The sequence below is a fragment of the Arvicanthis niloticus genome, chromosome 20, assembly GCF_011762505.2.
Source record: "Arvicanthis niloticus isolate mArvNil1 chromosome 20, mArvNil1.pat.X, whole genome shotgun sequence".
Taxonomy (NCBI): Eukaryota; Metazoa; Chordata; class Mammalia; order Rodentia; family Muridae; genus Arvicanthis; species Arvicanthis niloticus.
Genome location: NC_047677.1, coordinates 39,957,712 through 39,973,704, shown reverse-complemented (window position 1 = coordinate 39,973,704; position 15,993 = coordinate 39,957,712). Strand labels below are relative to the sequence as shown.

Genomic DNA, 15,993 nt, shown 5'->3' with positions numbered 1-15,993 from the left:
CCACCAATCCCTGAACAGGAAAACCCACCAATCACTGAGCTCCCCCAAGCTCAGGACTTGAAATCCCACCCATCATCACGCTGGAAATCTCTGTCCTGGAAAGCTCCACCCCCTGCGTTATCCTATATAAAGGCTGTGTCTGCTCAGTTCTCTGCTTTTTTCTCCTGGGAGCAGAGGCAGTCGACCCTGGATTGTCCCCCTATACCCTGCACTCTCCCAGTAAATCTCTTTTATGAGATTTTCTGTCCAATGTGACTTGCCAAGAAGCAATGAAGAGAAGAAAGAGGTGAAGAAGCAGAGCAGGGCTGAGGTTCCTGAGCTGCTCAGCTCAGCTGGGAACTGCAAAGCCTCTGTTGGGGAGACATCCTCTCAGAGCTGTGTGGTTCCTGGGCTCCTGTGTCTCAGGATGCCCTTCCATTGGGATACCTTCTGCCTTTGTGTGGTTCCAGGATAACTTTACTTCTGAACAGAAAGGCCAACACAAATGCCTGGAAGAAAAAAAAAAAAAAAAAAAAACAGATCACAGAAGCCAACCCACTGTATTCTCTAGACAAATGAAATTGAGATTAATTTGGGCAAAGATGCCTAGAATCTATATCAAATAAAGGGAGAGTTTTATTGAGACCTTATCATTATTTTTTTAAATGTTAGCATTTAATTAACCCCTGGAGTGGCTTTTAAGCCACCAGAACACAGGCACCCTCCAACGCCCATAATCTTCTCTTCAGCTCTTCTGCTGAAGAATTTGGCCTTCACGATGACAGGTTGCCTAGGGAGCTTTCCCTTGCCCAGAACTTTGTAGTAGCCCGATCGAACAACATCAATGACTGGAGCAGCTCCAGTATTGTTTTGGGTTGCACTGACCCATGTATGCTCGCTGACCAACATCCATTACTTATCCAGGTTGACAGCTGGGCAGAAGCTCTGGTTCCTTTTCAGGTGGTAATGCCTTATACCAACTTGCCTGAAGTAACCTGGATGATATTTGTCAAAGTTGATCCTGTGGTGGTGCATGCCTCTAGCATTTCCGCGGGCTCCTGGGTGCTTGCGGTGCTTACTGATGCGGCCGTGGCTCACGTGACCCACGTGGCTCACGTGGCCCCGGAGTTTCCAGGTCTTCTTCAGTCTGAATGCCATGGCCATCGCAGAAAGAAAAAAGAGCTTATTGAGACCTTATGCTTGTGCATTGTGCCACCCAGTACTTCCTCCCCACAGCCAGCAGAGTCCCCACCCTATTCCCTGCCTGAGAGAGCCAGGTTGTGAACCTTCCTCATCCTCAAAAGGCGTAAGCCACTCTAATAACTCCCCACTTATATACAGATGCATTCTATAGGCACTATTCCTCCAGAGAAACTTGACCAATATAAAGCCTTTGCAAGTCCGGAGTGCCATCTGGGGCTACCCATGAAGGTATCTAGAGAACAGTTATCTGCAACTTCTATAGCCTTCACCAAGCCAGGTAAGACATCTCTTTGTTAAGGGAGACAGCTTCGGGGTAGAGGGCTTCTAGCAGAAGTGTGTTAGTAGTTGTCTTCAGATCATCTGAGGACCCCAGGACCTATGACAATTTATGCCGACTTGGGGACGTCATCAGTACAGGTAGATAGGGAAAAAAGATGAGGACCCATGTGCGAGTCCCCCTGCCCCTTCTAGAGAACTTACAGAGGGGTTCCCCATATCTTCATGATCCAGTTTCACACAAGCTCTGATGAGGCAGACAGACCAGTCCTATTCCCGTCGGATCCTCATTTAGAGAACAAGGTTAACCCATGACAGATCCATACCCCAGCCACCGACTCCCACAGTACATGCAAGGACACAGAGGAGAGTCAGTGCTCCCTTCCTTGGTGCCCAAGGAAAGGGGACAGGCTATGGAGCAGACCCTGCCCAGAGGAAGTAGGTGGAACAGGGGACAATGAGGCCCAGCAACAGGAAAGTTCATGATCATACACGTTCAGAAGTAAACTCATTGGAGTAGTGTTCCTGTTCATTATGTGCAATGCTAAAAACGAACCTCTAGGTGGCAGCACCAGGACAGTCTTTCCAGATCACTCAGTCAGACCAAGAGCCGCAAGAAGCCCAAGCAATTACACTTGAAGTAGTTCTCAATCTTCTCAATGCTGCGACCCTTTGACACATTTCCTTATGTTGTGGTGACCCCCAACCATAAATTTTCGTTACTACCTCATAACTGTAATTTTACTACTATTAAGAATCTTAATGCAGGTCGGGCAGTGGTGGCGCACACCTTTAAAAACAAAATCTTAATGCAAATACCTGTGTTTTCCGATGGTCTTAGGCGATCCCCCCTTTAAAAGGATTGTCTGCCCCAAGAGGGTCATAGCCCACAGATTTAGAACCACTGAGTTAAAGGGAGCCTGGAGTCTGCACTCAGTGGGTCGTCAGCTATGGTTTGTTCAATGATCAGCAGACCAGTGATGGGCATTAGAAAGCCAGGAAGGAATGCGACAGGCAAGGCAAGATCTGGAGTTTGAATTTGGGTTTATAATCCTGGAGCAGGGAGACACTAGGTACCCACAATTCTCAGTAATATATGTGTCAGTGTCTGTGAGATCAGCCTACCTTATGGAAATACCCTACCTTGAATAACTAAATCATTAGATTCCTTACGTTGCCCGAAATCAGACAGGGTCAGTAGGAAACTAATGACCGATAGATGCTTTGATGACAGTGTAACAGATAATTAGTGCAAACCATGGAGATCAGTACTTGGGGGAGTTTTATGAGTTCAAGGCCAGCTTGGGCTACATAGTGAGTTCTAGGCCAACCTGTGCTATGTAGGTAAGATTCTGTCTCCAAAAGCAAAACAAACACCACAGGAAGCCGAAGGAAACAAAGATAGTAAGAATAGAGTTACATAATGCACGCATAGTTCATGAAGTCTAGCTGTACGGGAAAGAAATTAGAAGTGAGATCTGTAGGGACTCGAGAGGTAGTTCAGCTATTAATGCGTACTGCAGTGGTAGTGCACACATTTAATCCTAGTGCTCAAGGAGGTAGAAGCAGGAGGATTTCTGAGTTCGAGGCCGGCTTGGTCTACAGAGTGAGTTTCAGGATCGCCAGGACTACACAGAGAAACCCTGTCTCGAAAGAGAACAACAAAACTAAGCTAAACGGAAGAAAGAAACCAGCCACTTGAAAGCAAGAATGGCGAAAAGAAGAAATTTCCAAAAGTATTCAGCTTAAACATACGATTTTCCTCTCCTCGGACCAGACCTTAGGATTTGTAGGTGTGTGCATATGAGCATGCGCACAGGGGATTGGGGGGAGGGGGCGGGGAGACAGTAAAGAGATGGGTGTGGTATCTCCACTGAAGCCTGCAGCAGTCGGTGGTTCCTTCCCTCAGGCATGTCCAGATATACACCTGGTCCTCAGCGTTGATGGCAGTGAAATTGGCAATGGCTGGGTCCCTGTCCTGGCCACAGTGGCTCACTGTCAGGACCACGAAGGAACAAAGAGTTCCCAGCTAGACTCGGTGCAAGCTCCATCCGGGTGCTGCCTTCACAGACCTGTGGACATACCTCAAACCTGCCAGCAGAGCTGAGCATAGTGGTACATGCTTATAATCTCAGGACTCAGGAAGCTGAGACAGCAGGATTCCAAGGAGGCCAGCCTGGGCTTGTTAATCAAGTTTGAGGTTATCTTGGACTATATAGTGAAACTGTCTTAAAACAGAGAACGAAACCTAGAAGCACATCTGTTTGCCCACGCTTAAGCGGTAAACGTCTTTCTGGGTAGGTCACCTCCAGGCAGAGTCCACACAGCGATCGCCATCTCCAGTCAGATGGCCTCCGATCACACCTGCATCTTAAACTGCAGTACTTCCTCTAACCGATACTGTTGACAAGTCAACAGCCAAAGCTCCAGCTCTAAGGGAATGGTAAGGTCGCCCCCTAGTGGTCTAGTGCGGCTGGGAGGGATGGCAGTTTCCATGTGTGGCTGTTGATTGACAGTGTGTACAGAGAGCGTTCATCATTGCTTTCTCTCTCCAGATGTTTACAGCTTGAAGACTCCCCCCTCCCCCCAGAACAGCTAAACCCGTCTCCTGGATTCAGCTGTACACCAAAAACCCTGCCTTGCTTATTTCTAATCAATAACTCTGTTTCCTTGTTCAGCTGTATATAATAACAACTCTGCCTTCTTGTTTATCCTACACACATCTTAGGGTGTCTATTCCGGTGCTGAAACACCATGACCAAAAATCAAATTGGGGAGGAAAAGGTTTATTTGGCTTACCCTTCCACATTGCTAGTTATTAAAGTCAGGATAGGAACCCAAACAGGGCAGGAACCTGGAGGCAGGAGCTGACTGATGTAGAGTCCATGGAGGGGTGCTGCTTACTGGCTCACTCCCATGACTTCCTCAGCCTGCATTCTTACAGAAGCCAGCATCACTAGTTCAGGGATGGCACCGCCCACAATGGGCTAGTCCCTCCCCCACTGATCACTAATTGAGAAAATGTTTTAGGACTGGATCGCATGAAGGAATTTCCTCAACCGAGGCTCCTTCCTCTCTGATGACTCTAGCTTGTGTCAAGTTGACACAAAACCGGCCAGTACAATACAGTAACCATGTCTCTCTGACTGTATATAATAACCACACCGAGCTGCTGTGGTGCTGCAGCTTCTCCCTCACAGGTCCCACGCCACTCAATCCCAGCTTCTCTAGGTGCTGTGTGTTTGTTTTTATTCCCTCCCAACCCCAGTTAGATCCATCCCTGGAGTCGTGCTGGGTGCATCAAATCTCCACAGGGAATTCTGGTTCCCTTATTGGTCTCTCCACAGGCATGGCTGATCTTATGGGGGCTTCCCCAGTTCAACATCCACCAAAGAGAGAGTAGAGAGAGAATTTGGGTCAACCAGAGACCCTATCCTTCTGCCTGCCAACTCAGATGCATCATGGGGGCTTGGTGGGCCTCTCAGCACTAGGTATCTCTAGTCTGAGGAGATTAGATAGTAAGATTTGAGGTGGCTGAAGCAATGACCACTTTAAAACCCGGAGTGGCTGGAAGCAAAAAATGCCCTGGAATCTTCCATCAGTGGACACCTGGCTTGAACTAGGAAGTAGTGTGTGTTTATTCCAGCCTAATCCTCAGGAGGATTCACAGGGCTGGGAAAGGGAGAAGAGAAACGGAGCCCGGCTTCCACTTTTCCTCTCAGCTGCTAAAAGCCCAGCTGACAAATGTTTAAGAACGGAGTTTTACAGAGATGCGATGTGGAGGGCACTTTCCAGAATTAAACAGGTACCCAGGATCCAACGACCAAGAACATCGTTCTTGCAATTTGCCGGGAAGAAGGTGTGCAGTGAGTCAAACCCACAGCTAGAAGTGTCATGTATTCTCGCTAAACCACCACCAGCTTTCTTAGAACATCCCAACAAGAAACCACTTGTCATTTTTTTCATACATATGAAAAAAAAAGTCAGAGCTCTGACCACACACAGCAGGGACCACGTCTTTTTTTTTTTTTTGTCATTGGCTTCAAGTGAAGATAAAATTTCACTTATTACATTTGCAAGAGACTGAATAAAATTTCATAAAAAGAGAGAGACAAGTGTGGGCCCACAAGAAGTGGAATCAGATTTTCCTCACCTGGCCTCCCCAACCCTTTGAGACAGAACCTGGGCATCAGGACCACAGAGCACTTCTACTGCAGGCATCCCCGATGAATTTGTAGGGATTTAATGTTAGAATCCAGCCCTTGCTTCTTCTCCTTCTCACGGATACCAATAGACATCCCACTGGGACTTGGTGATTCCCAAGCTAGCCCACTTGCTAGTGCTACCACTCAGAGGGGGACCACACCGTGCTCCCCACCCCATGCCCCGTGTCCTCTCAGAAAGCCAGGCTGTGAACCTTCCTCATCCTCTGATTCTCTTCAGGGACCCAGTCATACTATCTCTGGGTGCTGGGGCCCCGAGCTCTCTCTTTGGAACCCCAACGATGCTGATGGCTCTGTCTGTCTGTCTGTCTTCTGTCTGTCCATGCTGTTAATGATGCTAATTTCTTAGCCTCTAGTAATCCATGTCACTCTCCCCTTGAACCACCCACCTCATCCAAAACCTAACACCCAGTGCTGTGTACATGAGTGATGGTCCAGCCCTGCCTCTAGCTGGGACTTAGAACCATCTCGCTCCCAGAGGACCAATAGCCTATAGATGTTTTTCAATTTGCTGACCACCCCTAGGCCAGGGACGTCTTGAAAAATCAAGTTTAATTTATAGAGTTTGTCTCTCCCCTTCAAATGCCCACCACTCTGTCTCACCACCTGAGAACTGGCATTTACCAAACAAAAGAAAACTAAATGTCGTCCTTGTCCTGGGGTGTGAGACACTTTCCTAGCACACCCGGACACTGAAAATAAATCTTTTCTCTCCACTGCTTGCTATCTAAGTGGGCAACATGCTGCATGTCCCCTGATGGCTCTGGTCTTCCTCTCAGAATTCATAGTTACTATTGCTGGGATCGAACACCATGACCAAAGTAAGTCGGGGAGAAAAAGCTTTTATTCGGCGTACACTTCCACAGTGACGTTCACCACAGAAGAAGTCAGGACCGGAACTCAAACATGGCAGCAACCTGGAGGCAAGGGTTAGCAACAGCTGCAGCAAAGTATTTGACATGTGACATCTCATACCGTTTTCCTGGTACATCCTACCAAAAGGCCAGAAGGCAGGACTTGCGCTGACCAGGAGTCTGTGAATGAGTGGATGGAAGGTGTTTGTGAAACGGATGAAGAACATCTGAAGAGAATGAATCCCAACAGCCCTTCCATCACACGTGTTAACAGTCGGTTGTTTGATTTTATTGACTATCTGACAGATCTCAGCTGTCCTGTTTACTGAGCCGATACACAGACACACCAGCCGTATAACAAAGACTGGATCAAAGAGAAGATATACATGCTCCTCCATTGGCAGGCCTAACAGGCTGGGAAGTAATTGAGTCGGAAGCATTAGGGGATGGGGGTGTGCTTGGAATGGGTGCATACAAGGGTGCTGCAGTGAACCTTTTGTATGATAATAATCCTGTTTCCATTCTGTTACCCCCGAGCCAAGATTGGGTGTCTGACATGAACCCTAAACGATCTTCACACTCTGAAACTGCCATGGCCCCTTTGTTCCTGTTCTTTTCTTTTTCTACTTAAAACATTTTTATGCTAATTTAGATAGAAAGTGGTGGTTGGTTTTTTTTGTTTTTTGTTTTTTTTTTTTGTTTTGTTTTTGTTTTTTTTTTTTTTTGTTTTGTTTTTTTTTTGCCATTTAAGGTCGGTTCCCAGTCCTTAAAGCTGTTCCTGTCTGCTTTATAGCCATGAGTGCACTAACACTTCATGGGCGGCAGGGCAGCAACAAGGTTAGTTATGTCCTCTGGGAAAGTCTTAGTGAAAAATAAAGAAATGTTCTGTTGAAAAAAAGCCACGGAGGTGTGCTGCTTCCTGTGTAACTGGCTTACTCCCCATGGCTGGCTCAGCCTGCTTTCGTATAGAACCCAGGACCACCAGTCCAGGGATGGCACTACCCACAATAGGCTGGCTTCACACATAAATCACTAGCTTAGAAAATGTCTACCAGGCTTGCCTACAGCCCGATTTTATGGAGGCATTTTTTTCACTGAGGCTCCCTGCCATCAGATGACTTTAACTTGTGTCAAGATGACATAAAATTAGCCAGCACAACTGACCCCTTGTCAACTTGACACACAAGTCGCTGCTAAAAGCCAACCTTTCCTTTCTTGGTCATCCCCCAAGATCTGATATAAAAATATACATATAAATAACTTTTAAAAAATCAATCTTGAAGAATTTAAACAATTCAGTCTCTCTTTGAAACAGCCAATCTCTTTTAAAATCCAAAGTCTTTTAAAATGTAAAGTCTCTCAACGGTGACCTTCTGTAAAATCAAAAAATAGATCGAATGCTTTCTCACTTCAAGAGGGAAGGATTGGGGCACAATCTAAGCAAAACAAACTCTCAAAGGGGAAATAACTCAATGTCTAATATCTGGAATTCACTCACAATTTTCTGGGCTTTCCCAAGGAGCTTGGATCACTTCTCCAGCTCGGCTGTCTGCAGCACACCCAGATTGTCTTCTAGGCTACAGCTGACTCCACTCCACTGCTGCTGCTGTTCTTGATGGTCATTCCCTGGTACTGGCACCTCCAAAATGCTGGTGGGGTCTTCTGTGGCAACTGGGATGCACTTTTAACCAATAGCCTCTCATAGGCTTTCTTCACGGCGCCAAGTCTCAACTTCTCTCCATGACCCCTTCAACCCTGGCCCTTCAACTGCTACTGAGGCTGCACCTTCACCAATGGCCTCTCCTAGTGCCAAGCCTCAGCTTCTCTCCATGACACCTTCCTGCCTTCAAAACCAGTACCACCTGGGCGACTCTTGGGCATTACCCAAGTTCAGCTGCCAGCATGAGGTACAACCTTGGCTATCTCTGGATCACAGCTTCTATGTGCTCTCAGGAAAACGATTCCCAGGAGATTTCACTTCAACGATGCTAGTCCACTGTTAACTTCTCAGCCCAGCTGACCAACATCAAGTACCCCCACAAAGCAGAGGTCTCACATTAGTGGTGCTGGTATCGTTTAAGCAGCTGACTCTTCAGTCCCAGTAACCAGAACCACAGAATCTTTATTCAAAATAACAAATGGCCCTGACGGTCTTTAAATTTCCCTCCGAAACTTCGCAAGCCAGGCCTCCATCCTCTGCACTGTTGTCAGCCTTCTTGTCTTCCAAGCTCCTACACAACAGCCCACCAAACACTGACCATTCAGTGGCTTTACTTGCGTGTAGTTCAAAGTCCTTGTACAATCCTCCCCAAAACAACATGGTCAGGTCTGGCATAGCAATATCCCACTTCCTGATACTGGCTTTTCTTAGTTAGGGTTACTATTGCTCTGATGAAACACCACGACCAAAGCAACTTGAGAAGGAAAGGGTCTATTTGACTTACACTTCCATAGAAGGAAGTGTTCATCATAGAAGGAAGGCAGGAAAAGAACTCAAGCAGGGCAGGATCCTGTCCCATCTTTATTTCTTGATTGCTAGGATTACCGGCAAGAACCCCTACATGTCAGGAACCATAATGGGACAAGCTAATAATTGGCAGATAATCATCCTGAAATGCTTGCCTCGGATTATTATATAATCTGCGACAAGTGTGCCCCATTAGCAAGGCTGTGGTGGACGTGATTTTAGGAAAGATTCCTGCTATTAATATGCTTTCCCATTATTATTATTATTATTACACATATGCAACTATCACTAAGCTATAGCACACCTCTTTGGAGCAGATCTCTGCAGATCCACGAAGATGTACTGTCTTGTAGTGATACTATATAGACAAATAGATGACTTCTTAAGTCTTAATGATGATCCTATAAGAATTCCTAAAATTATATCAATGATTACTAAGCTCTTTTATAACAGGACTGATATTAAGTCCCTCAGGCATAGTCGAAACTGCAATGAGAACTCTGCCAGTCTCCCTAGTGTTATCAGTTAATTGCCCTGAGAAAGATAGTAACCAGACCTTCTCCTGCTTAGAGCACATTCCAAGAGGTCATAATACAATTAACCTAGGTCACTAAAGGAAATCCATGATTTATTATAGGTACCAGGACAGAAGAGAAAATATTGCCTGGGTTTATCTATACAAAACTTCACTAATTTCTTAAGTTATAGTTTCAAACTTTCTGCGAACCTGTGGCGATAGACAGGTGATGAATGTCTAGCTTGATAATTACTCCTAATGGATATTCATGTAAACATTCTGTGTTGTAAACTTCTATTTCAATATACGATTTGAATTTTGGTGTGAACTTGTGATGAACTTTGTAACATGTGATCATGTACGCTGAATGGTGTATAAATACTGAAGACAAAGACAAAGGAGTGAGTTAGAATAGAGTTAGTCAGTTAGTGAGTGAGTGAGTGAGTGAGTGAGTGAGTGAATCAGTTAGTTAAGACCCCGTCGCCCTTTCCTTTCCCCCTGCCTAGAATTTTTCTCCATTAGAATTTTTACTTCGTTAGAATCTTTTCTTCTTCCCCACTCAGGACCTTTCCAAACCTTTCCCCTCAGATAGCTTTCATAGGATACTTTTTACACTTAATAAACTCTATATCAACTTTTCTAAGTGTCTTCTCTTCCTGCAATCCAGCCTGCAAGTTAGAGCCCAGCAGTTCCTGCTGAGATAGAACAAAGGACACATTGCCTAATCCTCTGATGTTAGGCTACAGCTGTTAATCACCCTAGCCTGCAGTCTCTTACCCTCAGAAGAAGTTTTTAGGATAATACAAGGCTGTTTACTTGACCCCTTGTTGGTCTTAGGGCCAGGATGCTGACTGCAGGTCAGCTACAGTAGCATAGGGGCTGCCTCGAGAAGAACCGGATGGAGGAGGAGAAGAAAGAAGCAGCAGCTGCATTCTCTCCCCGTCTCACCCCAAGCCGGGGCTGGCCCCCAGCACCTACATCTGGTTCTAGGTCTCTAGTTTTGGGGGTTTTGTTTGTTTGTTTTTAATTTAAATTTCTAAGAAAATTTAATTTCAAAGAATTAGGTTTCATTATGGCATTTTTTTTCAAGCAAAATTTACTTTTACTGTTTCTCTCCCTTCCCTTCTTCCTTCCCTTTGACCTCCATTCTGCTTTGCTTTCACACGTGGTCTCCCCTCCAACCCCCTCCCCCTCCCCCTCCTCCCCCCTTTTTTTTCTCAACACCTCGCTCCACTCTGGAGTCTCCTGTCTAGTTTCATGGAGTAAACTCAGTCTCACAGCGCTCATGCTGCGATGGTTAAGTGTTGTCAACCTGACCGAATCCCGAATCACCCAGAAGACAAGCCTGTGAGGGATCAAGATTCGAGTTAGCCTCTGGGAAGCTCTGTCAAGAACTGTTCTGATCATGTTAATTAAATATGGTAGGACACATTTAATTTTGAGCAGAACCTTCTCTGGGTAGAGCATCCCGGGCTGTGTGGAGAACCGGAGCTGAACGCTAGCTTGCATTGGTCTCTACTTCCTCCTAGTGCAGTCGTGTATGCAAATTGCCCGGAACTCCCGCCGCTGTGGCTCCTCCCCTCACAGTGATGGACTGGTGCTCCATCTGGGAGGAGAAATAAATCTCTCCTTCTCATGTTGCTTTCGGCAGGGTATTTTTATCTCAGCCACCGGGAAAGAAACCGAGACACACAAACACGAAAGGTTAGGATCCACACCTAAGGAAGAAGACACGGGAGTTTTATCCGAGACTGAGTTTCCAGTTTTATCCATTGTCCTGCAAGTTCCATTTCTCTTTACAGCTGGATAGATTTCAGTTGGATGGTCCGGTTTCATCATTCATTCTTCCGTTGATGGACATCTAGACTGGTTTCTTGCTGTCATGAACAGAGCAGCAATAGACATGAATGTGCGTGTAGAACCGAAGTCCTCCGTGCTTCCGGAAATAAGACTTAGACTCAGAATATATTTGCAAATACCTTGGACATATAGCTAGGCTCTACTCTGACTACATCCTAAGTTAGATAACTCGATTTTAAGCTACATTATGCCATGTGGCTGGTTACCTGTGCTCAGGTACCACGTGTCTGTCTATTCACATCTCCCAAGTCAATCTCCCACCTGGCCTTATCCTAGAATTTTTCTCCTCCCGGATGTCCCACCTCCTATTCCCTGCCTAAGCCATAGGCTGTCAGATTATTATTGACAGGTGCAACATCCATTCAGACATAAGATATTTTCTCTACACGTGCAAGCGTCTCTGTAGTAGGCTTTACAACCACTCGACATTCACATCACACTCCCAGAGCCTGGACAGGGATTCTCAAATAAAACACAGCTCTTCAAAAATCTTCTCCCCTGCCCATTCAAAAAAATATATATATATATATTTTTGGGAATCATCACATGGTCACCGTATGATAGTTACACTCCCACCAGGAGCAGGTGAGGATTCCTCTTTCTCCACAGATTCACCGTATTGGTTGTCATTTGATTTCTTGATCTTACCCATCCTGACTGGGGTGAGATGGAATCTCTAAGTAGTTTTAATCTGAATTTCCCTCATGGCTAAGGATATAGAATGTTTTAAAACATACTGGTCATTTGTGTTTCTTCTTTTGAGAACCGTCTGTTCATTTCAATCTGGTCTTCTTTAATTTTTGCTTTCTTTATATATTCTAGATATTAAGCCCTTGTCAGGAGCAAAGATATTTTTTTCCCTATTCAAGAAACTATCTATTCATTCTGCTGATAACTGGTGTGCAGAAACTTTTTAATTTCATGCACCCGCATTTGTTGATCCTTGGGACTATGTCCTGGGCTCTTGGCATTCTCCAGAAAGTTCTCAACTACACCCATAATTTCAAGTTCGTTCCCCATGTATATTCTCTCTCACCCTCCACAGGCTCAACATTTCAGATTTTAAGTGAAGGTTTATTCCTTTTAAAAACATTGGACAGTTCTATGGGTGTGCTATTGTTATGTCAGTTCGGAATTCATCGTCTTGTAAAAGCATTTGTAAGACATGACGTGATGGGATCAGGTTTAGTGTCAGGCTGGGGTTTGGGTTTCTTTAGGAGTCACAAAGTAACTACTGTTCTCCAAATAAGGCACCCGGGGTTGTAACAGGCTTATGAACTGAAGCCATACTCATTTCTCAGAAAAGAAAGAGAAACTGGAGCTTGCAGTCACCTTGCTCCAGAGTGAGCACGCCACCACGGATGCGGTTGGCCCAAGCAAGCAGTAAGCACTGCCGGCAACAGTCTCCAGGGGCGGCAAGGCTCCCGGAGGGCTCTTCGGTGCAAATGGATGAGCTGTTTTAAGGAGGATAGCAATGGAAGTGGGGGACAAGCTGTTGAAAACAAGAATGTCCTTGGTGACCATTAATTCTTGTCTTTCAGAATATCAGGAGTGACTCAAATGTCCCCAGGGAATAAAGCCTCCCGAGCTGATTTCATTTCTTGCTGTCATAGGTTCCGATTTCCGTTTTAATGGCCCTTTTCCTGTTCAAATAAATATTCCAGCATAAATTTCCAAAGGAGGGTGTGACATGGAGGATGGGGGAGTTTTTTTGAGAAGGATTCTGGTTTGAGCTAGCCTACGTGTATGATTTGGGCACGGGGAAGGTGTGTGTTGTGTGTGTGTATTGAATGTGTGTGTGTTGTGTGTGTGTTGTATGTGTTTTGTGTGTGTGTGTGTTATATGTGGTGTATGTGTGGGATGTGTGTGTGTGTTTGTGTGGGATGTATGGGTGTTTTGTGTGTGTGTGTGGTGTGTTATGTCTTTTGTGTATGTGGTATGTGTCTGTATGGTCATTTCTGCTGCTCCTTTGCTACGTCAAAGGTATATATATATATCTCCCTGCAGTTGACAGTCTCCTTCTGCAGCAGCTTCTAAAGATTTTCTGCTCAAACTGAACTTCCTGAATGGGCAGGGGAGAAGATTTTTGAAGAGCTGTGTTTTATTTGAGAATCCCTGTCCAGGCTCTGGGAGTGTGATGTGAATGCCGAGTGGGTGTAAAGCCTCAGGTCAGACCGGAAACTAAAAAGAGAAACCTTTCCACCTCACTGTCGTTTATCAGACCAAAAACTGGGGGCTCGGTCTGACAAAGGGAGGGAGTGTGGTTGGCCAGGTAGTGACTGCTTGTAGGCACTGAAATCTCAGCAGAGATTGAAGTGCCTGCTACCAGCACAGACAAGAGAGAGCTGGCTCCAGATAGCATTTCTGAACCAGAATCAGGGTCATGTTGAGCCTACAGGCTGAGTTGGCATGGGTGACAAAGTGGGTCTAGAGAGAATGTGGCTCTGTAGGATGAAGATCAAGAACTGACTCAAAGGGTGGACCCTACGCTCATTTTAGCCCTCAGGAGGCTGAATTTCTGGTGGGAATTCCCAGAGCCCTGTTCTCTGTTGTTCCTCCAAGGGACAGCTTTTTTATGCCTGGTGCTGAGTGGGTTCTGGGGGTGCTGGGTGGGTTTGCAAGGGTGCAAGTGTAAATGTTTACCCATCTTTGTGGTCCATCACTAACTGCTAGAGGATTATTTACTTTCTATTACAGAGACCAAGGGTCAGGCAGCAAATACCTCTTGATGCCCATTGCATGTCCAAGGCTGGGGTGAAACCCCAGGGGCATAGTTCATGGCCCAGGGCCAGGAAGGGCTTACCATCTAAAGGCAAAGTGATTATGAAATACCAAGAACACATCAAAAAAAAAATAACCTGACAGGCATTACCTAATAATAATATTTCTCTCCTACTTTAAGTCACTCTCTTAAAGACATTTCTTTCAAAAATCACAGCCCTGTCAGTCCAAACCCCCTGTCTCCACCCCCTGCCAGGAGCTTTCATGACAGCTGTGAGCTGGGTTCCGCCCCTGACAATCAGCCTGCTTTTCAAGTAGTCAAAGCTCTCTTTCCTCTGGTGGATTAGAAATAGCTGCTGTGCCCACACCTGGCCTCCCCTCATGGTGATGCCTTAGAGAGTCTTCCCACCCTTGGGTGGAGGAGCCCCGCTTATGGGTGTCAGTCTCTGGGAAGTCATCCTTGGTGAATACAGCCACATAGCTCCCCAGGAGCTACAGGCTTGGGACTTGTGGATGTGACACAGGGAGGAAAAACAAGAAAGGCTTTGTGTGTCGGTTTCCCAATGGCTATGGGCTGGGGGGGGGAGGGGAGGAAGAGGAGGAGGAAGAAGAAGAGGAGGAGGAGGAAGAGAAGGAAGAGGAGGAGGAGGAGAGGAAGAGGAAGAGGAGGAGGAAGAAGAAGAAGGAGGAGGAGGAGGAAGAGGAGGAGGAGGAGGAGGAGGAGGAGGAGGAGGAGGAGGAGAAGACTGTCTTCCTGTTGCTGCTGAGTTAGCTATTGCTGGTTTGCAGAACTACAGAAGAGTCTGATGACAAACATTGGAATTGCCTCAAGGAACTCTACATCCCTAATGAACAGAAAGTAGCCCATAGAGGCCTACTCCCCCTTCTCCCTCTGATCTTTCTCTCCTACCTTGTGTTGGGGGTTGGAAGGGATCAGAGCAGAATAAGGGTTAGAAGGGAAGGAAAAGTATAAGAACTAAATAAAGCAGAAAAAACCTAAATGAAACAAACAAACAAACAAAAAACCTGCCTACAATCCTCAAGCCCAACTATGTGCTTATTACATATGATAAACCTGTGCTGAGCACACCAAAGGTTTGGCTTGGGAGATGCTGTGTGTCCCCCACTCTCAAGTTATGTATTGAAATCTTATTCTTCAAGGGGACTTTGGATATAACTTAGGGCATGAGTATTTGGCCCTCACAAATGGTATTACTTGTGAAGGGGACTCATTGGCTATTATCCTATTACCAGTCTCTGACCTGTCCTTTGCCAAGCTGCCCTTTCCTCACAGTTTACATAGGAAGATCACAGGATGGACAAGCACCCCAACGGCAAATGGAGATTATTCTCCACCAGTATCACAGACTTCGATGGGTAAACATGTTGTCAAGCAAATGTAGACCATTTCCTGAGGCCTGACAGTTTCCTGAGACAGACAGAATGCCCCCAGAGATACAGCCTCTAACCCCTTTCACAGAGAGGACTCTATGCCTTTTCTATCACCAAGAAAGAAGTAAAAGACTTATAGAGAGGCTTATTTGGACCTTGGGGGCAGAATATTTCTCTGGCCACATGCCAAATGGCTTAAAATTTTCTATTTTTGAGGGGGCGCGGGGGGGGGGGGACATGAGACAGCAGAAGGCTCTGTAATTGGTCCAGACTGATTTTCCACTTGGGATATGTGACCAACAGACCTAGTGGCATTTGAAATACCAGAGGCAGGTAGGATTGTGTCAGGATCAGAGGAAGCTCTGAGTGAGGCCCTGAATGGGAGTTGTTGACGTGGTCGTTGGCCATGTCAAGGTTAAACGTCTCTGCCTATTGGAGTGGTAAAGCATTCTCCAGTGAGGCTCAAAGGGATGGGAATCCTTCCTTAGGGGGTCCAAGTTA

General features: G+C 45.9%; 2 pseudogenes; one reads left to right on the top strand and one right to left on the bottom strand.

Annotated features, from left to right (window-relative positions):
* Positions 1-677: 677 nt before the first annotated feature.
* LOC117724877 (large ribosomal subunit protein uL15 pseudogene) lies at positions 678-1,137 on the bottom strand (annotated as a pseudogene).
* Positions 1,138-6,651: 5,514 nt separating this feature from the next.
* Positions 6,652-6,960, top strand: LOC117724250 (enhancer of rudimentary homolog pseudogene; annotated as a pseudogene).
* Positions 6,961-15,993: the final 9,033 nt, after the last annotated feature.